We start from the raw sequence: 14,260 nt of genomic DNA, 5'->3' as shown, positions 1-14,260 counted from the left end.
GTTCTGGTAGGAAATACTGTACATGTATGTCTATTCTACATCATGATTTAATAATACGAAAAGCGGCTTTACAGAAACGGACATAACTGGCGCAAATGTATAAAATGTTTTCATTTGTATCGATACGTGTTTGTTGTGTACTTTTTAAAGTGGTAGAAGCGGTCAAAGAGAAAAATACATATATCCTATATTTATAGATGAAGTATAAAATGTTTATATTAACAAGAGTACCTAAAAATATATAATTGGTACGTTTTCTTTACTGTTTAGACTCGAACATGCAAAATGTACGCTAATAGGGCGAGCATAATAACAGAAGAGTATTTGCACTCTAATATAAAGAAAGTTCAACATGTTTTATTTGCTAAACTGCCTATATATCATGATGTTCACAAGGTGATCAAAAGATCACCAAAGCCTCTGGAGGATGTGAATAACACCTTTTGTCACCGTAATTATACTCCTGTTTTGCTTAAATGTTATGTTTGCTAGTCGCGTCGTTTACTAAAAATGTCATCTCCTTGCAAGTGTGTAAGCCATTTATATCCGTGATCTTTCATGGCCGACATTATTTTGTCTCTGTGTTGATCCGTTTCTATGGTGAAGACATCAATGTCAATTTGATTCCAGTCTATGGCCTCCAGGATGTACAATTCCGCGCCTTCAACATCCAATGCGAGGTAATCCACCTTTTTAGTTCCAATCACGTTCAGAACATCCAAGAGGCTGTAACAATCAACGGTAACGGTGTTATTGTACGTTTTGTCATTTTTAAAGTTGATTCTTTCGCCGTTTATTCTATTCCTGTGATGTGCAGTTATGACAGCATCTGCACTGAAAAACACCCCGGCAAGCGTTAATGTCAATGACGTATTCGTATATCCTAGGCAACAGTCGATAGCATAACAATTTCTGTTTACAGAAGGTTTGAACGAAAACATGTGGGGATTGGCTTCAATTAAAAGTCCCGTCCAGTTGTTCTTCATTTCAAGTAGTAATGTGTTCGAAAGATACCGTCCGTCATACTCTCCGATTTCAACAAAAAAAACCCATTTCTTTTCGCCCCAAAAAGGTTGCTTATAATATTATATGTGACGAACAAAATGGTTTTATGAAGGGTAGAAGTACAATTGATCAAGTACAGTCCCGTACAAGTAAAATTGAAACACGAAAAATTAAGAAGTTACAAACATTTACTGCTTTTATATATTTTAGAAAAGCGTATGATCTCATAGACCGTCAATCTCTGTGGAATAAGTTGCATCCGCAGGGTTGGATAAGGGGCAGAATGTTTCAGGGAATAAAATCATTATATAATGATAATAGGTGCCGTGTATACGCCTGAACGGGTTTAATTGATACATCGTGGTTTGATGTAAAATGTGGATCAAAACAAGTATTATCTCCTATGCTGTTCAACTTGTACATTAATGATCTAGTTGTGTATATGAATAATTTAGACAAAGGTGTATATGTACTGGAGAAAGAAAAATATGCATTTTGCTTTATGCTGACGATATAGTTCTGTTAGATGCTTTAGCTATTTGGTGTAGTCAAAATAAAATGACTGTCAATTGTGAAAAATCGAATATTGTTCACTTCAGAGCCAGCAGTTTCTCTAAAACTGAACATATATTTAAATGTAATTCTGACAAGATGGATATTGTTCATAGCTACAAGTATCTTGGTGTTGTATTGAATGAATACTTAGACTATAAGGAAATTGCTAAATCTGTTGCAATGTCTGCTTCAAGGGCACTCGGTCTTGTTATATCCAAAAGTAAGGCATTTGATGGTTTTCACTACTCTACATTAACAAAACTATACGATTCATTTGTATGGCCCATAATCAATTACAGTGCCCCAATATGGGGGTGATAGATCATATTAATGCATAAATGCAGTGCATCACAGAGCTATGCGATATTTCTTGGGTGTTGGAAAGTATACTCCGAATGTTGCTGTAAGTCAGTGGAAGAAACTTCCCGTTCGGGAAACTAGGGGAATCCCCATATTGGTTTCCTGATCGGGAAATTCATGGACAAAATTTCCATTTTTATTTCCGATCGGGAAAAGAAATAGCAATTTTATGGTGGGTCCAGAAAATGGACTAGGGAAAAACTTTAATATACAAACAAATCTGTTTTCAACACTACCTTTCTGAAGAGGAAATACATATCTAAATTTTTACCGTGCACATTTTTTAAGGTCCTGATTTTCTTTCTATATAGTTGCAAAATTTGTATAATCTACGTACAAATGGTATAATCAGTGGTTTCCCGAATTAGAATCCATATTTCCTAAACGGGAAACTATCCGAAATGACAGTTTCAGAGGTTTCCTGATTGTGAAACAAAGTTTCCTAATCAGTAAAAAGTACATATTTATCCAGTTAGTGTATACATGTATTATTTCTAGACATAAACACAAACATGGCATCAAAATTTGAAGGTGGACGTTTTCCCAAACAATGTGGCACTAGTTCTATGCATTCATACTGGAAAATTAAGCCTTATCAGAAAATTGTCCAAAGAACTAAGATCAGAAAAGTACGAAAGCCCATTAGTTCTACCACTGAAAATATAAAAAATAATAGTTTAAAGTCGTATTAACGCAAATAAAGGCTTAACTACGATAACAAACACGTAATAACGCATTATAACGCTAATAAACGCGTAATAACGCTAAAAGAGGCGTAATAACGCCAAATTGAAGGGCGTACAAATGCTTACAAGGCGTACTAACGCTAGAAAGTGCATAATTACGATAAAAAACGGGTAATATTTACCGCCAAACTAAACGGCGTACAAACGCTAAAAAAGGTGCTATAACGCCAAACCAAAAGGCGTACAAACGCTAAAACAGGTGTGGATGAACCATCCACATAGAAAGGCGACAGCACGTCAAATGAAGTCAAATAATCACTTGTACACGTTTAAAATATTTTTTTACTAATGACCGAGATATTCAAGTTTGAAAAGTGTTGCATTAGAAAAGTTTCGAAGTGTACGTTTACGACAGCTAATTCGATTACGATTTAATCGTCTATAACGATATGTGAGAAAAAATATTGTGACGAGAAAAAATACACTTTATTTTCTGTGACGTATCTTTCTCTTTTGCCCACTGTTAATCAATTCAAATGTTTGTAATAATATCATACCTTTGCAATGTATAAATATATGTCATATAATAGCTAGGTTCCTGGATGAGTGATTTAGAAATATAAATAGTGTTCCTTTAATTGGGCGTAGCTCTTTTACATCGCGTTCGACGTAGATGACTTGCGATAATTTATGCAGCAGGAGCATTGAACACTTATCGAATTAGGAAAACACGTTGGGATTAATATTAATATAAGACATATATTATCGAGCTAACAGTTACACAGTTAGTGTTTTATACGCGACAAAAGGCTTTAATGCTTTTTGGTTGTTGTTGTTGTTTTGCCAAAAGGGTCCTTAAATATGGGTATATTAAATGCATCGAGATACTAAAGTGCATACATTTACATGATGAAAATGTTTTTGTTAAGTATCATCCCTGTAGAAAAACTACTATAGAGTTACGTGTTACACAGTTTTACAGTCCTTTTTTTGCTAAATATGTGCCATAACTGTGCATACGTAAACATGATCCAAAATATCCAGACGCGCAAGTGTACATGCTGATTAATTTATGTTTATACAGTTTCATTGCTCTAGCAGCATTACGTATCGTATTACGAACGACATACGTTCCAATTGTTTTTTAACTGAAAATGTGTCATCTCTGGTGGTGTTGAACAAGAAATACATTTGATAAATGATATTTTGCGTATATCTTGATTTCACAACTTTAAGTTTAAACTGTACGTTTCTAAATAATTAAATTGATGACTAAGATTTAATTGTCGTTTTTTGAGTTGTTAGTTGCATTCATCACATTCAAATAAACTTGTATATTTCATTACGGTTTATAAATGAAAAAATCTAGCCACGATACTTAAGATTGAAAATTGAAATCAAGCTGTCTTACTAACTGCAAACGGGCAAATGTACGCAATCCTGAAATGGGTATTGCCTAAGAACGGGTTGATCTTAAACGCAGTACTCGATATTACTACGATGCAAACGCGCAATCACGATGATAGTATCTCCATAACGAAAACACGAAATTGCCACATTTTCACCATCAAAATGTCGTTATATATTGCGTTTTCATTATCATACTGTCGCGTTATCGTTATCGCATTGCCGTGATATCGATGTTTTCATAATCGAATTGTCGCGTTATCATCATCATTATGACGTGTTATAGTCATCGTACTGTCGCCTTCCGGTGTGGATGGTTACAATAACAGCATCGTCGCACTATCGAGTATTCCGTATAAAACCAATCAATTCATAGGGGATGACATAATGTTATGTATAATAAGCCATTTCAATATAAATCGGCTTTTACAAAGTTTAGGTGTGGTGTTGCGCCACTAAGAATAGAAACAGGTCGCTATGAAAATATTGATGTGTCAAGTAGAAAATGTTTTAATTGTCCTGATTATGTGGAAAATGAAAAGCATGTGTTGTTTGATTGTCCGTTATATAGTGATGTAAGAAAAGCCCTAGTCTCTGCACTCAATAATATGTTTACAAATAATGATTTTTCAGATGACGACAAATTGGTTACAATGTTAAGTGACGTAAACCTTGTGTATTTATCTGCCAAAGCCTGCCATTATATTCTAGTAGAAAGAAAAAGAAAATTGTATCTTTTTAAGTGTTTAAATTTTAAAAATGTGTAAATAATGTTAACTAAATAAGAATTTTTATTTTATTTTATTTTTTAGATATTCATGATTATTCTAGTCACATACAAGAAGCAGTCACTAAAAGATGGACATGTCTTTTAAATTTTGTACGATAGTACACTGAATGTTTAGGAGAAAAGTTAGCATCTCCTATTAATACTGAATGGATTCCCCTTCTCTTGCATGAATTTGAGTGTTTGACCTGGATATATAGTTATAAGTATCTAGTAGCTGCTTCTGGTATAATAATATGATACACTGTATTATAACAGCTGTATCATAAGTGTTAAAGGGATCTTTTCACGCTTTGGTAAATTGACAAAATTGAAAAAAGTTGTTTCAGATTCGCAAATTTTCGTTTTAGTTATGATATTTGTGAGGAAACAGTAATACTGAACATTTACCATGGTCTAATATAGCCATTATATGCATCTTTTGACGATTTTAAAATCTAAAAATTATAAAGCGTTGCAACGCGAAACGATTGAATAATTTGGAGAGTTCTGTTTTTGTCGTTAAATTTTGTGAAACTACGAAGATTGCTTATATAAGGTATAAAATACTTCAAGTATATGTATTCGGCGGAATAGCTCAGTTGGCTAAAGCGTTTTTACTTCAGGACTCTGGCAGGACGCCAGGGATCACTGGTTCGAAACCTGTTCCGGGCAATGTTCTTTTCCTTTTTTTAATTTTATTCTTGATTTTTTACTGGAGCTTTTACGATCCAATGTTTACATTTATCGATATAAAGCATTTAATGAATAAGTTAAAAAATGCCAAAATCTGTGAAAAGGCCCCTTTAAATATCAAGTTTTCAAAGCTCATAAGACGGTATATTTTCAACGCTAGTACAACAGGAATTTTATGGGGTGGAATAGATTCCTTTCTTGTTGCATAATACTTCCATACTCACTGAACCATCACTTAATCATCTTAATTTTGTTTGTAGACATTACACTTTTTCACAATTTGTATTTGGGAAACTTTAATTCTATTCATTTTTCTGCTGCAATTAGAAGTTATATTGGCACTAGATTTGCAAAATGACATCTTTATAACACCCATAGCAATTAGATCTAAGATCTATTTTACTCTTATATATTTTTTATTAATTAAAACCGCTATTTAAAGTTGAAAACTTGAACAACATTCTCATTTGTATAGTGAAATATGTTCATAAAGTTTTAGCTAATGCCGTTGAATTGTATTTTTAGAATATGTATAGTCTCTTATAACTCAATTGTGAGTGGCATTTATGTACTATGTTTTAAAGCTATTTTATGTATGTCTTATATACTAGGTACATGATGATGAGACTTTAATAAACTATCTTTTCTCCGATTGCGTGTACATCAGTCGACAAGTATAACTCACTTACAATGTAATAGCACAGGAGGGAAGCCCCTAGTATTCGGGACGACACGTGATATTAAGATTCATAATTGAAACTCCCATTTCCGGCCAAGGACTGTCGGAAATGAAAACTGGATTATTGGCAAACACTCCTTGATAATTAACTTTTTAAAAGTCATGACTTTAAATTACGACAAAATGTCCGGCAGCCGTCAAACACCGCTTGTTCTTCCTTATTTAATGTTAGACATGTTAACTCCTAATTTTCGCCGCAAGATGCCGTGGAGATTCCCTTGTTTATTCGCCTTAAGACCGTCTTTTAAAACGCGCATTAAAATGCGACATAGACGTTGATAGTTCCTGGGGCGAAACGCTGACCGACGTTTTACCTGTCGATGGCCATTCATGTTGAAATATGTATATGCGTATTTAATACAGCAACCGCCTCACTGTTTCGATTGGGAAAAAACAACTTCCTGCAAGAATTTAACGTGACCATAATCAAACTGCAACCGCACGATATTAAAACGTGTACATACAAACCATTTTTAGCCTTTGTAATATAAAATTTAAACGTTTATGTTGATCTTTTCTATTTTACACGTGTTTCATTTACGTTTACGGGGAAAATAGGGCAACATAATGTTAGGTTTGTTATTAAATACTATTCATAAAATCTAAAATCATTGTATTCATAAAAAGTGTATGCCTCACCGTAGTTTGAGTTACTTTCATTGCATCTTTATTTGAATTTGTGTTTGTTGGTGATTGCAGATAAACTTAAAAAGAGTATGTGTCTTAGGGACGACACTTTCCGTCTAGACTAGCTTGTCGTTTAGAAGGGACTTCACTTAAACAAAACTTTATATGAAGCGGAAAGTGCATTTCCTGATAATCCTGAGCGGACTGCACTGGCTAATCTGGGAGACACTTTACGCACTTGCACTAAACCCGGTTTTCTCAGAGCGAGGCTCAAATTCGCGTTTTCCTGGCTACTAACAGAACATAACATATATGGGTCGTGCTCTATGAAAAGGGAGTTTAATGCATGTGCGTAAAGTGTCGTCCCAGATTAGCATGTGCAGTCTACATACACTGTTTGCTTAATAGCTTTCTATAAAGTTTCCAAACCCTTTCGTGACAGTCTTTCTTTGTATATCGCCTTACAGACAATCTTTCGCATTTGTAAAATAGAAACTATCCAAAAAGGGTTTGTGATCAATTCATATAATAATGTACTAGTATTTTCAACAACAAACTGTGCGCTTAAACCTATCTCTAAGAACTCAATCTAATGATGATTTTATAATAAATTGTTGTAGTAATTTGTCTAAGAAGAATATACATTGAAATATAAATGATACGATAAAATAATAGAACCCATGTGTTTTTCGCCCACTTAAATCATTATGAGACCTTGTTGGGATTCTTTATCCTCATTATGTCGTTAGGCCATGTCGTCCGGTTTTCAGCTTGCAATCGAACCAGCCTCTGTAACGGCATAACCGGAATATATTCTCTCTCCATCATGAACTGTATAATTTTGCCCCCTACATCCGTCCCAGCATGTTGTTCCCACTCCATTAAGAGAAAGCGTACATCAACCTCTTCAAAAAACTTCTTACCACCTCACAAGGCTTTCAGTTCAAATGTTTCTATGTCCATTTTGATAACCAGTGATTGTTGTCTGAATAGTGGTACCAAATTGTCAAGAACGATTGCTTTGGAGCTTTTATCTCCCCTGCTATCATTTATGGGACCTTTTCCACTGATCATTTGTAAAGCACCGATATTCCCTTTCCGATGGTTAAATCGAACGGTTTCTTCTTGGTCCGAGATCGCATTCCATGTAAGCCTCACATTTCCCGTCAGGTTTCCTTTCACCAACGAGGTCGCAACCATCTCTAGATTCTTTCGGTTAGCATCCAGTGCGGTAACCCTCCGCCCGAACTTGGCAACTGCCAGGGTGTAGACACCCACGTTACATCCTATACCCAAGAATGATAGACTGGGATTGTCCTGGAGTAATTTCACCACATTTAGAATAAGATCAGCTTCCCAGCTGCCCAGGCGTATGATATTAGATGAAACAACGTTATCAACTGATGGATCGTAAACGCAAATTGGAGTGCTGGCCAGCTTTTCTGTTTTCAGATTAACGCATTTGTAAATCTGTTCCGCATTGGAATAGTCCACGGATGTGTCAAACACTCGAACCTTTGACGATTCGGAAATTTGCTGTGTGTCTAGGCTTCCCACAATATTAGATTTAGAGTACATTACAATGTTTACAGCTTCAATGATATCTTCAGCACCAAACCATACACATAGTATTAGTAATGAAAGTATAAGTCCTCTTATACATTTGTTTCGTGTTGTATTTACTCTCGATTGCATGATTTTCTTTTGCACCGACAAACTATCGAATAACAGTTATAGCGTCACAGCAACGATTGAAAACTGACCCAAGGGCATTTGTCGTCAATAGTATATATATGTACACGATCAATCGACACGCATGCGTATGTTATATTAAGTTTCGATATGGCAGTTATCACCCCCTGTACGTCGATAATCCAAACTGAGTAGGATAATTCAAACTGAAGAAACAAATGGCGACAGAAATAAAGACTTCAGTCATTTATTTCTAAGAACACGTTTATTTATGTTTAGTTGTGACATGATAAACGTTTCTTTTTTATAAAATGTTATTTGCCAGATACAATGCGCTAATAAACCCATAAAAATTAGAAACACTTACGTCAAAAAAAGGAATATATTTGAAAATCTTGAAAAAATGAAATTGTCGAAAGGTTAAGGCCAAAAACAATTGTAATCGAAGGTTTTTAATGTTTTAATGCTTGGACTTAAATGTATTGACCTTTCATGTATGTGTGTAAAGAAAAGTATTGGCGTAAATTACGCCATTGTATTTACTAAATTAGCAGAAATGATAAAATAGTCATCTACCTTTCAGTTTCAGTTTTAGTTTCGGCCAATATTTTTTTCTTCAGTTTGAATTATCCTACTGAGTTTGGATTATCGACGTACAGGGGGTGGTTATAACAGTTGTAACAGTTTACAATCTCAAGTAGCATGAACCAACAAGGAAGGCAACTCGTGAAGTCACAAATGGGCGGTAAACAAAAAGACACATTTTAGTATCTCCCTTTACATTGGTCTAAATAACGTTTAAAAACTTTTCTGGTTGGATTAAACAATCCTCAATCATCCAATAAAAAAACGAGACACGAGTTTGACAGAACATTCAATGCCATGTTGCAATTGTGATACATCGACTATCTGCGGAATCCTCCGCAGATTTAAGCAATAAATTATGGCGCACCAAAGGGGTTGAAACTTTAACTTCTGCTGCAGCAGAAAAAAAATGCTGCTCGAGCAGCATTTAAATGCTGCTCGACCAGCAAATTACTGCTCGAGCAGCATATTTGCTGCTCGAGCAGTATGAAGATGCTGCTCGACCAGCAAAATTCCTGCCCGAACAGCATTTTTTTTTCTGCTGCAGCAGAAAAATCCTGCTCGACCAGCAGTTATTTTTAGAATAAGCCATTGAACCCATCAGCCAATCAAATTTGAGCTTACAAACGGACGACATAAGCTACCTCTACGGAAACGAAATAGACCTGACAGTAACTTTAGAAAAACTGCAACAAACTCATAATCTGTGTTTTAATCAATTATTATTAAATTCTCATCCTTTTTTCGTAGTTGTTCATACAATAATAATTAAGCTTTAATTTTTTTTCTGCTGCAGCAGAAGTTAAAGTTGCGATCCCTTTGGTGCGCCATATGTTATCGTCTGCTGATCAAGAGTGTGTCATGCTGCATGCAAGCTATTTAGAAAACAAAAATCGTAAACCAAAAAGTGTTAATTCTTTGCGGTTATAGGCAGTGTTCCTGGCTGCACTAAATGAAATATTACTTTTAAATGATTTATATATTGATATTTAACAAGAAAGTGGTAGAATATTTGTGGAAAAGAATTTTGATAAAATAGTATAGCACTATATATATATATATATATATATATATATATATATATATATACGATAAAATTCCATCGGTAAATAGCAAGTATTTGACGATCTGTACATATTTTAACAAATTGCTTATAATTTGAAATAAAAGATCAATATGTCAGTTAATGATACCACATGTTCCATTTTGGTTTACTCACTTATATGAGGAAATTAAAATGTTTAAAGAGTTGTCTGCCCTTTCCATGGACATTTCTTTTACCCATCATCTAAATGACAATATTTTTTATATCCTAGATTACTTTTTACGGTACCGGATATAGCACACTCTTTTTAGTGAATCAAAAATGCAGAATTCGCTGTATTCCTCTGTTCTAAATGTAGGTGCTGTACAATAAAAGCACCTTTACGTCGACAGAGTAGTCTTATTCACGAGTTCAGATCCTGTGAAAAGACAAAACAAAGAATACATTTGAAAGAAGAAGTAATCTGTTCCCATAATATGACATGTCAACATTTTATGTACGCATTCCTTTTTCTGAGCAGTGTTTTTTTCAGGTTGAGGGGAAAGGTGGCGCGGCCTTTCAGTAGGGGAATTTCGCGTCGTTTTGCTTGAAAAAGGAAATTTTTAGCTTGTTGTATAACTGTGTGTTTTAAAGTGTTTTACTCACATTCAATTGCGTACACAGTGTTTTATAAAGTTATAGAAGCATCTTTCCAGCTCAATAGCTATTCTCTTAGAGGATACATTTTAAGACAATACAAACCGTCATGTAAAACATCATATTCTTCATAGCAAAAGACTTCAATGTAGATGGAAGAAGTCATGTAATACATTGGGCAAAAATGATAAATATGAGTAGGAAAACCAAATGTGATTTACTTGAAAAACACAAGTAAATCTGCTTAATTTCAGTTCTTAAACCAGGTCAGATTTTCAGGTAAATCTATTGATTATCACTTATAAAATCACTGAACTTGACAAATGTAACCACTAATTACTAAGCAATGTGGCAATTACTGTTTTGAATTACCTCCCTTTTATATTGTACATTGTACCTGACTAGCCCCCATTTGTTAAAAAACAACATGAGAATGACAATTATTTTGTCTAAGATGTTTTGTTTTAGATAGAGCTAGCTTCATTAGTTGAAAAGATGCCTGTTTCCACCCTTTTTTATCATTATTTCTTCGAAAAATCAACAAAAAACGGGGTCGCGAAAACCGATGACAAATAGAAAATCGCCGATTTTCGGCTTCAGTTTTCTCATACTAGAGGTCAAATAATTGTTTGAAATGATTTTAAATTTTGTTTTGATACATGTTTTCTTACATGCTTCTCATAATTTGAAATGAATTTATGGAGTAAAACTATTTTTCTACATATATCATAGACATCCTGAGGTTAATTTTCTTCAGAAAAAGGGAAAATTTATATATGTTTTAAGGAGGGGAATGGGCCGAATTTCGGCCCCATAATGGCCCCCAAAAACACTGCTAAGCATCAGGTTTTTATATTTATTTCATATGTCTTACTCGTGTTTCTTTTTATCAAACAAATAATGTGATTAAGGGTCAGGTGAATCGCACTTCGAGCAAATTTATCGTTGCGTAAAGGGAATTAATCCTATGAGCAAAGATCTAATTAAAGGAATTTTTCCATTTGCTTACTATTTCTAATTTTGTGTTTCTTCTCTACTGTTATATACAGCCCTGCTTGAAGTAAAATTAAACACGATCGTGTTGATTTCACATGATCAGTGGTATTTTCATCTCACTAAATCTCAAGTTACCACTGAACAAATAAATACTTTATGTAGACTATTATTTCCGGTCGTCATTTGAAATATATTTCTTCACATATAGGCATTTAGATCTTATATCAAAATGAAATTATAATATTAATTGTATATATTTATAGTAATGTGATTTTTGAAAACGAACATCGCCCTTGGTTATATTTCACATGTGTTTGTAATAAAGTTATGCATAGATTTCCAATATGTCGCGCTTGACTATACACATTGATTTCTTTAAAATGTTTGGTAAGAATAGCCTTCATATACATAAATGCATTTCAGGTAAGATGAAACTTGGATATCAGAGTGCCCGATGTGTTGAAAGTCTACATTATCCGTAATGTCTTTTATCGGGAATCAAAGTATCTACAACATTATGAATATCACATAGTAAAACATGCTCTATCTTCGTTAATATTACATTGAATACTTTCAAAATATCAGTATTTGACGCACAGTGATTACATGCTGTAATAGCAAACACTCTCCTGCAACATGTCAAAGTATTTTTATTTTGTAGAAATGTTTACTGATTATTCAATTCCGATGGGCTTTAAAAAAATAAATCTACTATTCTTCATTGAAATATTTCTTCACAGCACAAAATGATGTACAATTTATCAACTCCATCTACCGTGTCTCAAACACTAATATTAAGAATATATTTTTTTTAAACGAGGAACTTATCTTTTGCACGTGAATTTTGATTTTCCCTGTTATCGAAGTGCCATCCGTTATCGAAGTATCGTCAGAACCAGTGCGTTACTGTCGGCTCTGTGATACGTGTAACGACGGGTTTTCTCCAGCCCGGGAAGCCACCTGATATACTCGTGTAACGAAAAGGGCGATTGGGCTGGGAATGCGACTTGTTTACGACGAAAGAATTATTGCCTGTTCTTTGCCATTTTAAGATGTTTTAGTAGATGCCCATCTTTTAATACAAAAAAGGATTCAGTGTATTTGGAGAAATTGAAGTGAACGTGGCTTGTTTACGACGTGAACATAATAGCCAAATCTAAGATGTTTAGTACATGCCTATTTCTTTATACAACAAGCAGTTTGTATATACTTTTTAATAAAAATGGTTTTCAGGTTTTCAATTGAGCAGGTGTTAGTAAAAGACGTTCATCAGGGGACTCGTAGATATGCCCCTCATCTAGTTGCTTGTTTTATATTGTTTGTCCACATGCCTTCAATTCTCAAAGACCCCTCATTTTTCTTGAAGAAAAAAAGTTATTTTGTTTTTCTTGATACAAAAGATGTATTAACACATGTTGTTGATTTTTTAAAGCATGTCCGGCATTCCTCTTTCCCGATGTTGTCAGCGCTAAAACAGGAAAGTAGCCTGCCCGTTTAATGTCGGCTCTGTGGTGACTTACACCTGCAATGACGGTCTTTTCCCTGCCTTTGGAAACAATATGATTTATACGTGTAACAAAATGGGAAAATGGCTTGTTTACGATGTAAAAACGTTCCTTGCATTTTCACATATCTTATGTCTTCGTATATACCGAGAGTTTTCTACAAAAAATACACAACTCATATAACAATTACGTAAGAGACTCTGAATTTTCATTCAGTGAATTCCTTAATTAATTTTAGACCACTATCGCATCTTTGTTTTAAATCTTCCACGTTTATTTGCATCAAATTCGGATTAGGTAATATTTAACTCCAATTATCCGATTATATCACGAGGTGACTTTAAAAGGGCTTTGTCCAGATATTCTTTACACCATATACCAATTGCCTTGATAATATGTTATTCAATGATGCATATTTAACTGCATATCATGTATTCCAAGAGTTTAAACGAATAATTATTTTTCGATCTCGTTAGATTTGTCTCGCATATTGAATTTGTTTTTACTTTCTGGTGATTATAAAATTTTAAGATTAAAGAAAATTGCTCAATCCTGTAGAAGCATTTTTTGTGAAAAAAAGACAATAAATAACAACCTTTTATTCTATAGCCGGTGGTACTTGAAATATCATCGTTTGTGACGCCTTACAATCTACCGGTAATTTTTGTGCACAGACTCGTTGGAAATCGAAGTTACGTCGGCACGTCTAAGGTCAGTTCCTACAACAAGCCAAATCTGCTCGATTCAAACTGTGTTGTTCCCCAATTGTGTTGCATTAGTCGATGCCGTAGTCATACCGTTGTGCAATGCAAATCGTGGCATGGATTTAAAGTGAAATCGACGAATAAATGTTTACCCTTTCGTCCGAACCATGTCCGGTTGCACAGACGTACCTTAAAATACACTTTATATGTATACAAGAGCTTTGTCACAACAGACGTGACGTATACCTCCCACGTG

At 34.4% G+C, this 14,260-nt stretch overlaps 1 protein-coding gene and 1 pseudogene across 2 annotated transcripts in view; both read right to left on the bottom strand.

Moving 5' to 3' along the window:
- LOC127848383 (calcium-responsive transcription factor-like) overlaps positions 1–14,260 on the bottom strand; it is a 211,335-nt gene that overhangs the window by 33,369 nt on the left and 163,706 nt on the right. The gene's annotated exons all lie outside the window — the stretch shown is intronic.
- LOC127848937 (uncharacterized) lies at positions 7,547–8,460 on the bottom strand (annotated as a pseudogene).

This window comes from Dreissena polymorpha, chromosome 1 (assembly GCF_020536995.1).
Source record: "Dreissena polymorpha isolate Duluth1 chromosome 1, UMN_Dpol_1.0, whole genome shotgun sequence".
Lineage (NCBI taxonomy): Eukaryota > Metazoa > Mollusca > Bivalvia > Myida > Dreissenidae > Dreissena > Dreissena polymorpha.
Note: the sequence above shows the minus strand (reverse complement) of the source record. Positions and strands in the feature narration are given on the sequence as shown.